This window comes from Piliocolobus tephrosceles, chromosome 16 (genome assembly GCF_002776525.5).
Source record: "Piliocolobus tephrosceles isolate RC106 chromosome 16, ASM277652v3, whole genome shotgun sequence".
Classification (NCBI taxonomy): Eukaryota; Metazoa; Chordata; class Mammalia; order Primates; family Cercopithecidae; genus Piliocolobus; species Piliocolobus tephrosceles.
In genome coordinates this window covers 26,378,681-26,392,045 of record NC_045449.1, presented here as the reverse complement: position 1 = coordinate 26,392,045, position 13,365 = coordinate 26,378,681, and positions in this window count along the sequence as shown.

Sequence of the window (13,365 nt, the reverse complement as noted above, 5' to 3'; positions counted from 1 at the left end):
AGGGATTACAGGCGTAAGCCACTGCATCCAGTCAGTTTTGTGTATTTTTGATGGCTCCCACTTGTTTCTGTCTGTTTTATGGCTTTTTTCCTTTTGGGAAATTCTGGGGCAATGTAGCCCTTCATCCCGTCCCCAACTTAGCTTGGTGCTTTGTTTCCAGTGGGGTTGGTGGTCATAAGACCTCTGGAGGGTGTGGTGGGTGGTGCTTCCCCAGGTTTTACTCTTCACACTTGTGTGCCTGGGCTAAGACGAGCCTTTCCAGAGAGGCTTTCTTTGTCTTCTCCAAAGCAGATTGTGTAGAGGCTGCAGAGACCATGCTCTCTGTGTCCAGAAGCAACCGGCTGGATTCAGCAAAGCCCTGCTGCCTTGAGGAAATCTGAGACTGCCTCCTTGGAAGATGGAAGTAAACTCATGGGCTAAGTAAATATCTTGGTGCTGTACTGCCCTTGGTTTTCCGGAGTTTGCATTCTTGGGCCCAACTTTTCACAGGATGGTTGGAATATGGAGAAAGAAAAAATAACCCTGGCTGTGGCCCATCTGGATTCTGCCTCCCAGTTTTCCCAGAACAGATTTTCCACCCAAATAAATGAGAATGATGGAATGGAGGACTGTGTGTGTGTGTGTGTCTGTGTGTGTGTGTGTGTGTGTGTCTGTGTGTGTGCACGCGCACTCCTGAGTGTGGCAGGCCAAGGAGAAGAACCACTAGGTAGAGGGAAGAGAAGTTGGAGGGTGGAATAGGAAGGCAGGAGGCAGGGCTGGCTCCCACTTTGTTGACTTAACAAGTCTGGCTGCAAAGCCAAGGCCTTTGGAAAGAACGGCCTCCCTGCTTTGGGCAGTTTTCCAGGACTGAGCTAGATCCTGCCTTGTTTATGGGCAGGACAGTTCAGTTGGATTCCTGCGCACCAAGGTTTGGAGAATGTCACCAGGATCTGCCCTTTGTGATGGCCCATGGAGTAAAGCATGACCATGGTTTTACAAGAAGATACTTCCTCTCACCTCACAGGGTTTTCTGGTCCTTCTTGCTTGAGTTAGAAAGAGAAATTTTCCCCGGAGGTACGCTCCACGTTGTAACCTTTGCAAGGTGCAGTGGGTTTTCCTATTGTTTCCTTTTTTTCTGGATAGATGGTTTTTATTTCAAAAGCAGTCTCCTCTGACACCCTCTCAATAGCTGTTGAAGAAATGTGGCAGATATAAGTTAGAGCCATGCATTTGGCTGCTCCAGACAGGCGCCTGAATTTCTCTGGGCTGCTGTCTGTGGCCTTATCCTGTTTGTCCAGCAGGTGACAGTAAAGACCCACTGACTTCGCTGTCTCCGTACGACCCACCTTCTCCTCTGTCTCCGGTGCGACCCATATCCAGGGGCTTTGGAGGAGACGCTGAGGCTGGTTCAGCGTTACCTTCCTGTTAGTTGGCTTCCTGCTGGCTGGGAAACCCTCCTGTGAATCCTCAGGATTTACTCCGGATTTACAGCTGAGTTTTCTCAGAAGCGGTTACTGTGAAACCTGGGGTCAGGGTCATCATCATTACCCCCAGCACCTGCCTGGATCTGGCACGTGGTAAGCATTTCACAGATGCCTGCCATCATTAGCCAGAATGTGTGCATATGGGAAGGAAGGTGGACGGCATTGTACTGCGTCTCTCTGCCGGGTCACATGCTAGGTGTTTTTCTTTTGAAGTAGGGTTTATAATTCCCACTTCAGAAACAGAAATTGAGGCTCAGGGAGGTGAAATAACTGACCAAAGGTCACAAATATAGGATGTGACCCAAGTCAGCTGACTCCAAGTTTTCAGCCTTGTATGCTTGCTGTACTGAGGTGGGAAACATTTAGATTCAGCAAGAGTCTAGGATGAATTTAGTTTCAGAAAAGCAAGGGAATTTAGTGTAGGTGTGATCTTTATTCATTAACGTATTTCTGGGCACTTGCCATATGCTGTGTACTGAGGAGGAAGAAGTAGAGGCTGTAGTTCCTGCTTTCATGGAACTCAGAGTGGAGGGGGGAGGCAATGGCACACAGGTCATTACAACACTATCCATGAACTATGGAAAGGGTAAGCCTGGGGTGTGGGGGAACCCAGAAGGGGTGGGGGGATAAAGGAGACCCCTCAGAGGAGATGGTCTCTCAGCTGAATTTTTTTTTTTTTTTTTTTTGAGACAGAGTCTTTCTCTGTTGCCCGGGCTGGAGTGCAGTGGCATGATCTCGACTCACTGCAACCTCTGCCTCCCTGGTTCAAGTGATTCTCCTGCCTCAGCCTCCCGAGTAGCTGGGATTAGAGGCTCCTGCCACCATGCCCAGCTAATTTTTGTATTTTTAGTAGAGATGGGGTTTCACCAGGTTGGCCTGGCTGGTCTCGAACTCCTGACCTCAAGAGATCCTCCTGCCGTGGCCTCCCAAAGTGCTGGGATTACAGGCTTGAGCCACTGCACCAGACTCAGCTGAATTCTTGAGGACTTGCTGGGCAAGTAGTGGTGGGGGTGTCATCTAGGCAGAGAGAGCTGTGTGTGCAAAGATCAGGTGTGAGAGGAGTTGAAGTGTTCGGGGCAACTGGCAAGGGAGGTGGTGAGGGATGAAGTCTGGTAATTACAGGGCCTTGAAAGTCATGCTGAGGGGCTTGAAAGGTTTTTAACAGGCATGTGACATGGGCAGATTTTCATTTTTGGAAGATTCTTCTAGTTTCTGGTAGGGAGTGGCAGGAAAAGGCTGAGACTGAAGGCAGGGAGGCCAGGCTGGGGGCTATAGTCCAGCAAGAGAGGATGGTGACCTAAACTAGGGTAATGGCTATGGAGATGGAAGGAGGTGTACAGATTGGAACTATTTATAGAAGGTAGAGCTGACAGGAGTGGGGATAGATTGCCTGTGAGGGGAGGGCGAGGGAGAGAGAAGAGTTTGGGGTGACCTTGAGGTCCTGGGTTGAGTAACCAGGTAGATGGAATAACCTCTTAAGTGTGAATGATCTTTATAATTCATATGCACTTGCTTTCTTTTTCTTTTCTTTTCTTTTCTTTTCTTTTCTTTTCTTTTCTTTTCTTTTCTTTTCTGAGGTAAAGTCTTGCTCTGTTGCCGAGGCTGGACTGCAGTGGCGCGATCTTGGCTCACTGCAAGCTCCGCCTCCCAGGTCAAGGGATTCTCCTGCCTCAGCCTCCCCAGTAGCTGGGATTATAAGCGTGCACCACCACACCAGGCTAATTTTTGTATTTTTAGTAGAGATGGGGTTTCACCATATTGGCCAGGCTGGAGGCTGGTCTCGTACTCCTGACCTTGTGATCCGCCTGCCTCAGCCTCCCAAAGTGCTGGGATTATAGGCGTGAGCCACTGTGCCCAGACTCATATGCACTTTCACATCCACTCTTTCAAGAGGATGGTGCTCCATGTTCCAGATGTACCACTGCATTCTCAGGGTTTGGAAGACTTGCCCCCACCTCCAGGATAGTGTAGTCCTGAGCCTTGACCTTGTCCAGGTCTGGCCCCTAGGTTCCTGTTTTTCCTATGCTCTCCTCTCTCCCAGGGCAGATGCTCAGGGAATGGCACTTTTCTTGCACAGGTTGCCTGGAGTGGACACTCTGCTTGCCTCCCCCATATTCATTCCCCTTCTCTGGGTGACCATACCTTTCCCATGCAGCCCATGAGCTTTGGAAAAGCTAATCCCACCCCTGCACATAAGGGCAGGGCATAGGGCTCAGGACTCAGCTAATTCTCATAATTGCAGTCCTTGTCCTCCGTATTCATTTCCTAGGCCTGCCATAACAAATTAGCACAAATTTGGCGGCTTAAGACAACAGAAATGTATTCTCCCATAGTTCTGGAGGGCAAGAATCTGAAATCAGGGTATTGGTAGGGCTGTGCTCCCTCCAGAGGTTCTAGGGGAGTCTGTTTATTGCCTCTTCCAGCTCCTGATGGCTGCTGGCCCTCCTTGGCTTATGGCTGCTTCCAATCACTGCTTCATATTTATGTGACTTTCCCCTCTGTCTTCTCCTCTCTCTCTCTCTTTTTTTTTTTTTTTGAGACTGAGTCTTGCTCTGTCACCCAGGCTGAAGTGCAGTGGTGTGATCTTGGTTCAGTGCAACCTCCACCTCCCAGATTCAAGCAATTCTCCTGCCTCAGCCTCCCAAGTAGCTGGGATTACAGGTGCCCACCACCATGCCTGGGTAATTTTTGAATTTTTAGTAGAGACTTGGTTTCACCATGTTGGCCAGGCTGGTCTCGAACTCCTGACCTTGTGATCTACCTGCCTCGGCCTCCCAAAGTGCTGGGATTACAGGCATGAGCCACCGCACCCGGCCTCCTCTATCTCTTATAACGATACTTGTCACTGGATTTAGGGCCCACTTGGGTAATCCAGGATGATTTCATCTCAAGACTCTTAATTACACTTGGAAAAATGCTTTTTTTCAAATCAGGTCACATTCACAGGTTCCAGGGGTTAGGAAGTAGACATAATTTTGGGAAGGGGTTGTATTAGTCCCTTCTCACACTGCTAAAAAAGAACTGCTGGAGACTGGGTAGTTTATAAGGGAAGAGGTTTAGTTGAACTGCAGGGCTGGGGAGGCCTCAGGAAACTTACGGTCACGGTGGAAGGGGAAGCAAACACTCCTTCACATGGCTGCAGGAAGGAGAAGTGCCGAGCAAAAAGGGGGAAAAGCGCCTTATAAAACCATCAGATCTCGTGAGAACTCACTATCATGAGAACAGCATGAGGGTAACTGCCCCTATGATTAAATCACCTCCTACAGGGTCCCTTTCATGGTACGTGGGGATTATGGGAACTACAATTCAAGATGAGATTGGGGTGGGGACACAGCCAAACCGTATCAGGGTGCCATCCAAACGTCTACGGCCTTTGTGGATGGCAAAATAGGACAAAATTGGGACTGTGATGACACTGTTGAGCCCCTATCAACCAATCCAGAAGACTGCCTGCTTCAGGGCTTCAAGTTCTATAACTCAATAAATCCTCCTTATTTTTTTAAGTCACTTCAACACAATCTGCCGCGCCCCCATCACTAGCTGCTGAATGTGCCCTACTGATACACTGTGCCCACCTGGAGTCCTGTATGCAGGCAGTGAGGTGTGGTGGAGACGGGAATTCTTCTTAGTTGGGCTGTATTGTGGACACTCCATGTGTCCTTGGGCAAACCACAGCTTTGCTGACCATCAGTTTGAATGTATAAATAGATCCTTGTCCTTGCAAAAGGCTCTTCAAAATGGAAGCCACTGTGATTTCTGTTGTAAGGCTTCTGTGTTCCAAGAGAGACGTAACAGGACTGGAAAAGGACCAGACAATGGAGTAATGAAGGGCTTTTACCATGAGGGCAAGCTCCGCAATTAGAATTCTCCAGCTGGAAGAGATGGAGGCTGAGCAGGGAGTGTAACTAAATCCTTTTCTATGGTACAGCATATCCACAAGGCAGACCAGACTCACCAATTCCAGAATCCGTATATAGTAGTCAGATATAGCAGCACAGCCATTATCTATATATACATACATACACACACAGACACACACACCCTGTATATATTACCTCTTTCTTGGAATGCAGAAGCCATACAACAGAAACCACAGTGGCTTCCATTTTATATATATATATGGTGTGTGTGTGTGTGTGTGTGTGTGTGTGTGTATAGTCTATACAAAGAGAGGCATTTGTGAAAGTTTGAGAAGTCGTTTTAGGGCAAACAATAGAAAGCCCCGTATTCCATGGTGGAGCTGAGCTCAAAGCACGAGGGCAGCCTGGTGTAGTACACCTGGAATCCAGGAGAACTTGGCTCCACCTCTGGCTTCAGTTGTGTGATGGTGAGCAAAGCCCTCTTCTCCCTGAGTCTGAGATTGTGCGTTGGTAAATTGGGGGTAATAATCTTGGTAACAAACCAGAAGTGAGCTGCCACAGATGCCCACTGCTCTACCTGCTCGCCACCACAGGCAGCCCTGTGCCTCTGCCTCCTGCTGGTCCTCTCGATGGCCAGTCGAGGATCTCCCCACTTAGGCGTGAGGCCTCATCCCCTCTCATTGCTCAAGGACCGCTCAAGCGATTCTCCCGTCTTTCCCACATCACCCATTCGCCCCTGTCTACTAGATGACTCTCACATACACAAACACACTATGATTTCCTCCATTTTAAAACCACCCTCCCTTGAGTCCACTCTGCCTCTAGCTGCTGCCCACGTTCACAGCTCCACTCTGCAGCAAAACTCCCTGGAAGAATCGTCTCTACTCATTGTCTCTTATGGCTCAATGAATCTTTACAAAATGAACGTACCTATGGAAGGACCACCCAGATTAAAAAAAAAATACTACCAGTTCCCCAGAAATCCAGCCCCCCCGCTCCATCACTTACACTTCTTTATACTCTAAGGTAACTACTATCCTGATTTATTACACCATGGATTCATTTTATCTTACTTGATTGTAAAATACACGTAAACATTACCATGTTAACCATTTTAAAATGCACAACTCAGCGGCATTTAGTACATTCACAGTATTGAGCACCCATGACCACTCCCTAGTCACAGAACATTTTCATCACTTCAAAAGGGAAGCCCATATCCATTAGCAGTCACTCTCCATTCCCCATTGGCCTCAGCCCCTGGCAACCACTCATGTTTTTTTTTTTTTTATCTCTATGGACCTGCCATTCTGGATATTTCATATAAATGGAATCATGTAATATGTGGCCTTTTGTGTCTGACTTCTTTCACTCTGCATAGTGTTTTCAAAGTTCATTCATGTTGTAGCATGTATCAATACTTCATTTTTCTTTTTTTTTGTTTTGAGATGGAGTCTTACTCTGTCGCCCCGGCTGGATGGAGTGCGGTGGCGCAATCTCAGCTCACTGCAGCCTCTGCCTCCTGGGTTCAAGCAATTCTCTTGCCTCAGCCTCCCTGAGTAGCTGGGATTACCAGTGCCTGCCACCAAGCCCAGCTAATTTTTTTTGTGTGTGTGTTTTCAGAAGAAATGGGGTTTCACCGTGTTGTCCAGGCTGGTCTTGAACTCCCGACCTCAAGTGATCCGCCTGCCTTGGCCTCCCAAAGTGCTGGGATTACAGGTGTGAACCACCACACCTGGCCTCAATATTTCATTCTTTTTTATGGCTGAATAATATTCCATCACATGGCTATACCACATTTTGTTTATTTATTTATTTTTATTTTTTTAGAGATGGGTTTTCACCGTGATGCCCAGGCTGGTCTCAAAGTCCTGAGCTCAAGTGATCCACCTGCCTTGGCCTCCCGAAATGCTGGGATTACAAGTGTGAGCCACCACAACTGATCTCTATTGTGTTTTCCAAAGTAGCTAGAAGAGAGGACAATATTATACTCCCTAATATGAGATCAGGAGGTCAGGAGTTCGAGGTCAGCCTGGACAACATGGCAAAAACCCATCTCTACAAAAATATACAAAAAAAAAAAAAAAATAGCTGCACGTGGTTGTGTGTACCTATAGTCCCAACTACTCAAGAGGCTGAGGAGGGAGGATTGGTTGAGGCTGGGAAGTTGAGGCTGCAGTGAGCTGTGATTGTGACTGCACTCCAGCTGGGTGACAGAGCGAGAACCTGTTTCAAAAAAAAATAAAGAAATAGACAATAGATAGTTGTTAACTATAGTCACTCTGCTTTGCTGGCAAACAACAGAACTTACACCTTTTCCTAACTATCTGTTTGTAGCCATTAACCTGCCTCTTTTCTCCTCAAGATTATACTGTCTAATGTGAGATTTATCCACATTATTGCAGAGCAGTAGTTTTATCACTTTCATTGCAGGGTAATACATCATTATGTGAGTATATTACCATTTACTCATCTATTTTTGATGGGTTATTTCCAGTTTGTGGTTATTATGAAGAATGCTATAAATGTTTTTGTTCATGACTTCTGGTGAACATATGCATGGACTGCTGTTAGAAATATACCTAGGAAGGGAATTGCTGGGTCGTAGATTATAAACATGTTCAGTTTTAGTACATACTGCCAAAGGGTTCTCTTAAGATTGAACCAATTTTCACTCCCACAAGAAAAGTGTGGGCAGCTGGGTGCGTGTTTCATGCCTGTAATCCCAGCCCTTTGGGAGGCTGAGGCAGGCCGATCACGAGGTCAGGAGTTCGAGATCAACTTGATCAACATAGTGAAACCCCGTCTCTACTAAAAATACAAAAATTAGCTGGGCATGGTGGTGGGTGCCTGTAATCCCAGCTACTCTAGAGGCTGTGGCAGGAGAATCACTCAAACCTAAGAAGCAGAGATTGCAGTGAGCTGAGATCGTACCATTGCACTCCAGCCTGGGTGACGGAGCAAGACTCCGTCAAAGAAAAAAAAAGAAAAAAAAAAAGTGTGTGGGCCGGGTGCAGTGGCTTATGCCTGTAATCCCAACACTTTGGGAGGCTGAGGCAGGCAGATCACTTGAGGCTAGGAGTTCAGGACCAGCCTGGCCAACATGATGAAACCCTGTCTCTACTAAAGATACAAAAATTATCCAGGCATGGTGGTGGGCACCTGTAATCCCAGCTACTCGGGAGGCTGAGGCATGACAGTTGCTTGAACCTGGGAGGGAGAGGTGAAAGTTTCAGTTGCTTGCTCCACATCTTTGCCAACGCACGGTATTTCAGTTTTTTTTTTTTTTTAATTTAAAAAAATCTGATGGCTGGCAATTTTCTAAGTTTACTTGAGGCCAACTCTCACCTCTTCCATTCCACCAAGACTGCTCTTGCCAATGGTCAGTGCTCAGTCATCGTCTCGTTTGACCTACAACCTTGGCAGTTTCAAGGAGTGCTGGTCAGGTATTTTGTAGGACAGCCTGCTATTGGGATTTTGTCTGCTTTTCCCACCGCAAGACTGGATACTTGATGTCTATTACTGTATGCTAAATAAGATGCTCAGTCCTGATTCAGAGATAAAGCCTAGGTTCTTTTCTTTTTATTTTTGAGATGGAGTCTTGCTCTGTTGCTCAGGCTGGAGTGCAGTGGTGCCATCTGGGCTTCTGGGCTCACTGAACTCCCAGTTCCAAGTGATTCTCCTGCCTCAGCCTCCCAAGTAGCTGAGATCACAGGCACGCACCACCATGGCTGGCTCTTTTTTTTTTTTTTTTTTTTAGTAGAAACAGGGTACACCATGTTAACCAGGTTGGTCTTGAACCCCTGACCTCAGATGATTCACCCGCCTTGGCATCCCAAAGTGCGGGGATTACAGTCGTGAGCCACCGTGCCCAGCAAAGCCTAGGTTCTTAGCTTGTGCTCACTGAGCCACTGTGCCCAGCAAAGCCTAGGTTCTTAGCTTGTGCTCACTGAACAGACTTGCATACCCCCTCCTTGTCTCGGTTCCCTCAGTGTGGCTTCCAGGGCCCCACACTCTTTCGGTTTTCCTTTAACCACAGCAGCTGCCCCTTTTCACCCCCTATTCTGGTTTCTCTTCTCTCTGACTTCTCTCTGTTGGTTGTGCTGCAGGGCTCGGCCTTTAACTCTTTTCTCTATGTTCACTCTGCTGGTGAGCTCCTGCAGCCTCATGGCTTTAAATACCATCCATATGCCAACATCTCCCAAATTTACACCCGTATCCTGGAATTCTCTCCTTAATTCCATATATATATATTTTATTTTTCTTTTTTGAGACTGGGTTTCAGTGTGTCACTCAGGCTGGAGAGCAGTGGCATGATCACAGCTCACTGAAGCCTTGACCTCTCAGGCTCAAGCAATCCTCCCTCCTCAGCCTCTGAGTAGCTGGGAGTACAGACTCATGCCAGTATGCCCAGCTAATTTTTGTGTTTTTTTTTTGGTAGAGACAGGGTTTTGCCATGTGGCCCAGACTGGTTTTGAACTCCTGAGCTCGAATGATCCTCCTGGCTTGGCCTCGCAAAATGCTGGGATTACAGGCATATGCCACTGGGCCCAGTCAATTCCATATATCTAACTGCTGACTTGGCATTTCCCCTTGAATGTTTAAGAGCTCAAATTTGGCCAGGTGTGGTGGGTCACACCTGTAATCCCAGCACTTTGGGAGGCCGAGGTGGGTGGATCATGAGGTCAGGAGTTCAAGACCAGCCTGGTCAAGATGGTGAAACCCTGTCTCTACTAAAAATACAAAAATTAGCTAGGTGCAGTGGCGGCAGGTGCTTGCAATCCCACTACTCGGGAAGCTGAGGCAGGAGAATCGCTTGACCCTGGGGGACAGAGGTTGCAGTGAGCCGAGATCACGCCACCGCACTCCAGCCTGGGCAACAGAGTAATACTCTGTCTCAAGAAAAGAAAAAAACCAAGCAACCCTCCCATTCGGCACGGCAAAAATGAACCTTCCTTTTTTTTTTTTTTTGAGATGGAGTCTTGCTCTGTTACCCAGGCTGGAGTGCAATGGCATGATATCTCAGCTCACTGCAACCTCTGCCTCCTGGGTTCAAGTGATTCTCCTGCCTCAGCCTCTCAAGTAGCTGGGATTACTGGCATGTGCCACCATGCCCGGATAACTTTGTATTTTTTTTTTTTTTTTTTTTTTTGAGATGGAGTCCTGCTCTGTCGCCCAGGCTGGCATGCAGTGGTATAATCTCGGCTCACTGCAAGCTCTGCCTCCCAGGTTCATGCCATTCTCCTGCCCCAGCCTCCTGAATAGCTGGGACTACAGGCATGTGCCCCCACGCCTGGCTAGTTTTTTTTTGTATTTTTAGTAAAGATGGGGTTTCACCATGTTAGCCAGGATGGTCGCCATCTCCTGACCTCCTGATCCACCCGCCTCGGCCTCCCAAAGTGCTGGGATTACAGGCAGAGCCACCGCTCCCGGCCTAATTTTGTATTTTTAGTAGAGATGGGGTTTTCCCATGTTGGTCAGGCTGGTCTCGAACTGCTGACCTCAGGCGATCCTCCTGCCTCGACCTCCCAAAATGCTGGTGAAGTCAACTGGCCTTCTGGGTCCTGTGGGGAGTTGGAGATCTCTGTCTAGCTAAAGGATTGTAAACACACCAATCAGTACTCTGTGTCTAGCTAAAGGTTTGTAAATGAACCAGTCAGCACTCTGTAAAAATGGACCAATCAGCACTGTAAAACGGACCAATCAGTGCTCTGTAAAATGGACCTATCAGCAGGATGTGGGCGGGGCCAAATAAAGGAATAAAAGCTGGCCACCCCAGCCAGCAACAGCAAGCTGCTTGGTCTCCTTCTGCAGTGGATGGGGTTGTTGGTTTCCTCTTAGGCTAAATCTTGCTGCTGCTCACTGTTTGTCTCTGCACTACTTTTATGAGCTGTAACACTCACTGTGGAGGTCCGCAGCTAGACCACGAACCCACGGGGAGAAACAACTCCAGAGGTGCCACCTTTGAGAGCTGTGACATTCACTGCGAAGGTCTGCCCTTCACTCCTAAAGTCAGCTAGACCACGAATCCGCCGGAAGGAACAAATAACTCTGGACGCGCCACCTTTAAGAGCAGTTAACACTCACTGCGAAGGTCAGCTGCTTAACTCCTGAAGTCAGCAAGATCATGAACCCACCAGAAGGAAGAAACTCCGGATACATCTGAACGTCTGAAGGAATAAACTCTGGACGCACCGTCTTTAAGAACTGTGACCCTTGGCCGGGCGCGGTGGCTCAAACCTGTAATCCCAGCACTTTGGGAGGCTGAGATGGGCCGATCACGAGGTCAGGAGATCGAGACCATCCTGGCTAACATGGTGAAACCCCATCTCTACTAAAAAATACAAAAAAACTAGCCGGGCGAGGTGGCGGGCGCCTGCAGTCCCAGCTACTCGGGAGGCTGAGGCAGGAGAATGGCGGGAACCCGGGAGGCGGAGCTTGCAGTGAGCCGAGATCCGGCCACTGCACTCCAGCCTGGGCGACAGAGCGAGACTCCGTCTCAAAAAAAAAAAAAAAAAAAAAAAAAAAAAAAAAAAAAAAAAAAAAAAACAAAAAACAAAAAAACAAAACAAAACAAAAAAAAAACAAACTGTGACCCTCGCTGCGAGGGTCTGTGGCTTCATTCTTGAAGTCAGCCAGACCAAGAACCCACCTGCAGGAATCAATTCTGGACACACTGGGATTACAGGCGTGGGCCACCATGACTGGACCCCCATTTTTCATACCTTACATCCAGTGTCAGGAACCGATTTGTTTCTGCCTTTCGACACATCCAAATACAATCTCATCCTTTTCTTGCTATCATCCTTGCCAGAGCCACTATTAATTTTCACTGGAATAGCTTCCTATTTGGTCTTCTGCTTCCATTCATGTATTCTTAGCAGAGAAGCCAGGGTGATCCTTTTATGATGTAGGATTGTACCAATTTGCCCTCCCACGGGAAGTGTGTGAAAGTTCTTCGTTAGATCTTCTTCCCTTGGTCAAACTCTTCCAGTGGCTCCATATTTCTTAGGAGTCCACGTTTTTACGATGGCACACCAGGCCTTGTACAACCCGGTGTTCTGTTACTTATGTGACTTCCATCTTTTATCTCTGCTTGGCTCTCCACACTCCACACCTTTTTCGTGTTCCTGGGACGAGCCAGGCATGACCCTGCCTTCGGGCCTTTGTGGTAGCTATTGCTGCTGCCTGCCTAGAATGCTCCCCCACAGATAGTCTTATGGCTAACTCCCTTTTCTCCGTAACGCCTTGCTTAACTGGCTTGAGGGTTTCTGCCTGGTATCTGTGAATTTAAACATAAGATCTGGCTTGTGGTTTACATAAGGGTAAACACTTTTTTTTCTCCCCCGTATACTTTCAAAGTTTGACATGGGCCATTTTCCTTGCTCTTTTGTGGGACATGTGTCTGCTTCTAGCCTGCCCTTATTTATATTGGAGATGCGGCCCCGCTTTACAGGCGGGCTCTCCTGTTTCATCTCCAGCTTGATGGGCTGGGGTTTGTTTCCTCTTTTCATGCACTCTATGCGGGATTAAGAGTTGAAGCGCAGGATCACTTGGCTTTGATACATTTCCTCAGGGAGAAAGCCAGCTTTCACATCCTCTCTGGGTTCCTGCTTTCCCTTCTTTCTTGGCCTATACCTATTTTTTAACCCTTTTGGGAGCTCATTTGGCACCTTTATAGGACTGAAAACATTTTACCCAGCATTGTTAATGTTTTCAGCAGGAAACAGCGCCCAGTTTTCATTGCCAGAAACAGAAGTCCATTAAATACTGCTTTAGGAAGGCAGCATGTTACAGGAGAAAATGCCAGGCAGGGCTCAGGAGCCCCGGGTCCCCATCCCAGCTCAACCTCAACCAGCTGTGATCTTAGACAAGTCACGTGGATCCCCGGGCTCAGTTTCTTACCTGGTGAAGCAAGGGCTGGGGGATAGGATAACCTCATGGGTTCAGTGATTTTATGTTAGGGTTAGTGTTTCTCTGTTTTAATGGAGCTCGTAACTGTGTGAGGCAAAATCTCCCAGTTCAGGTGGCTATTTTGTGTT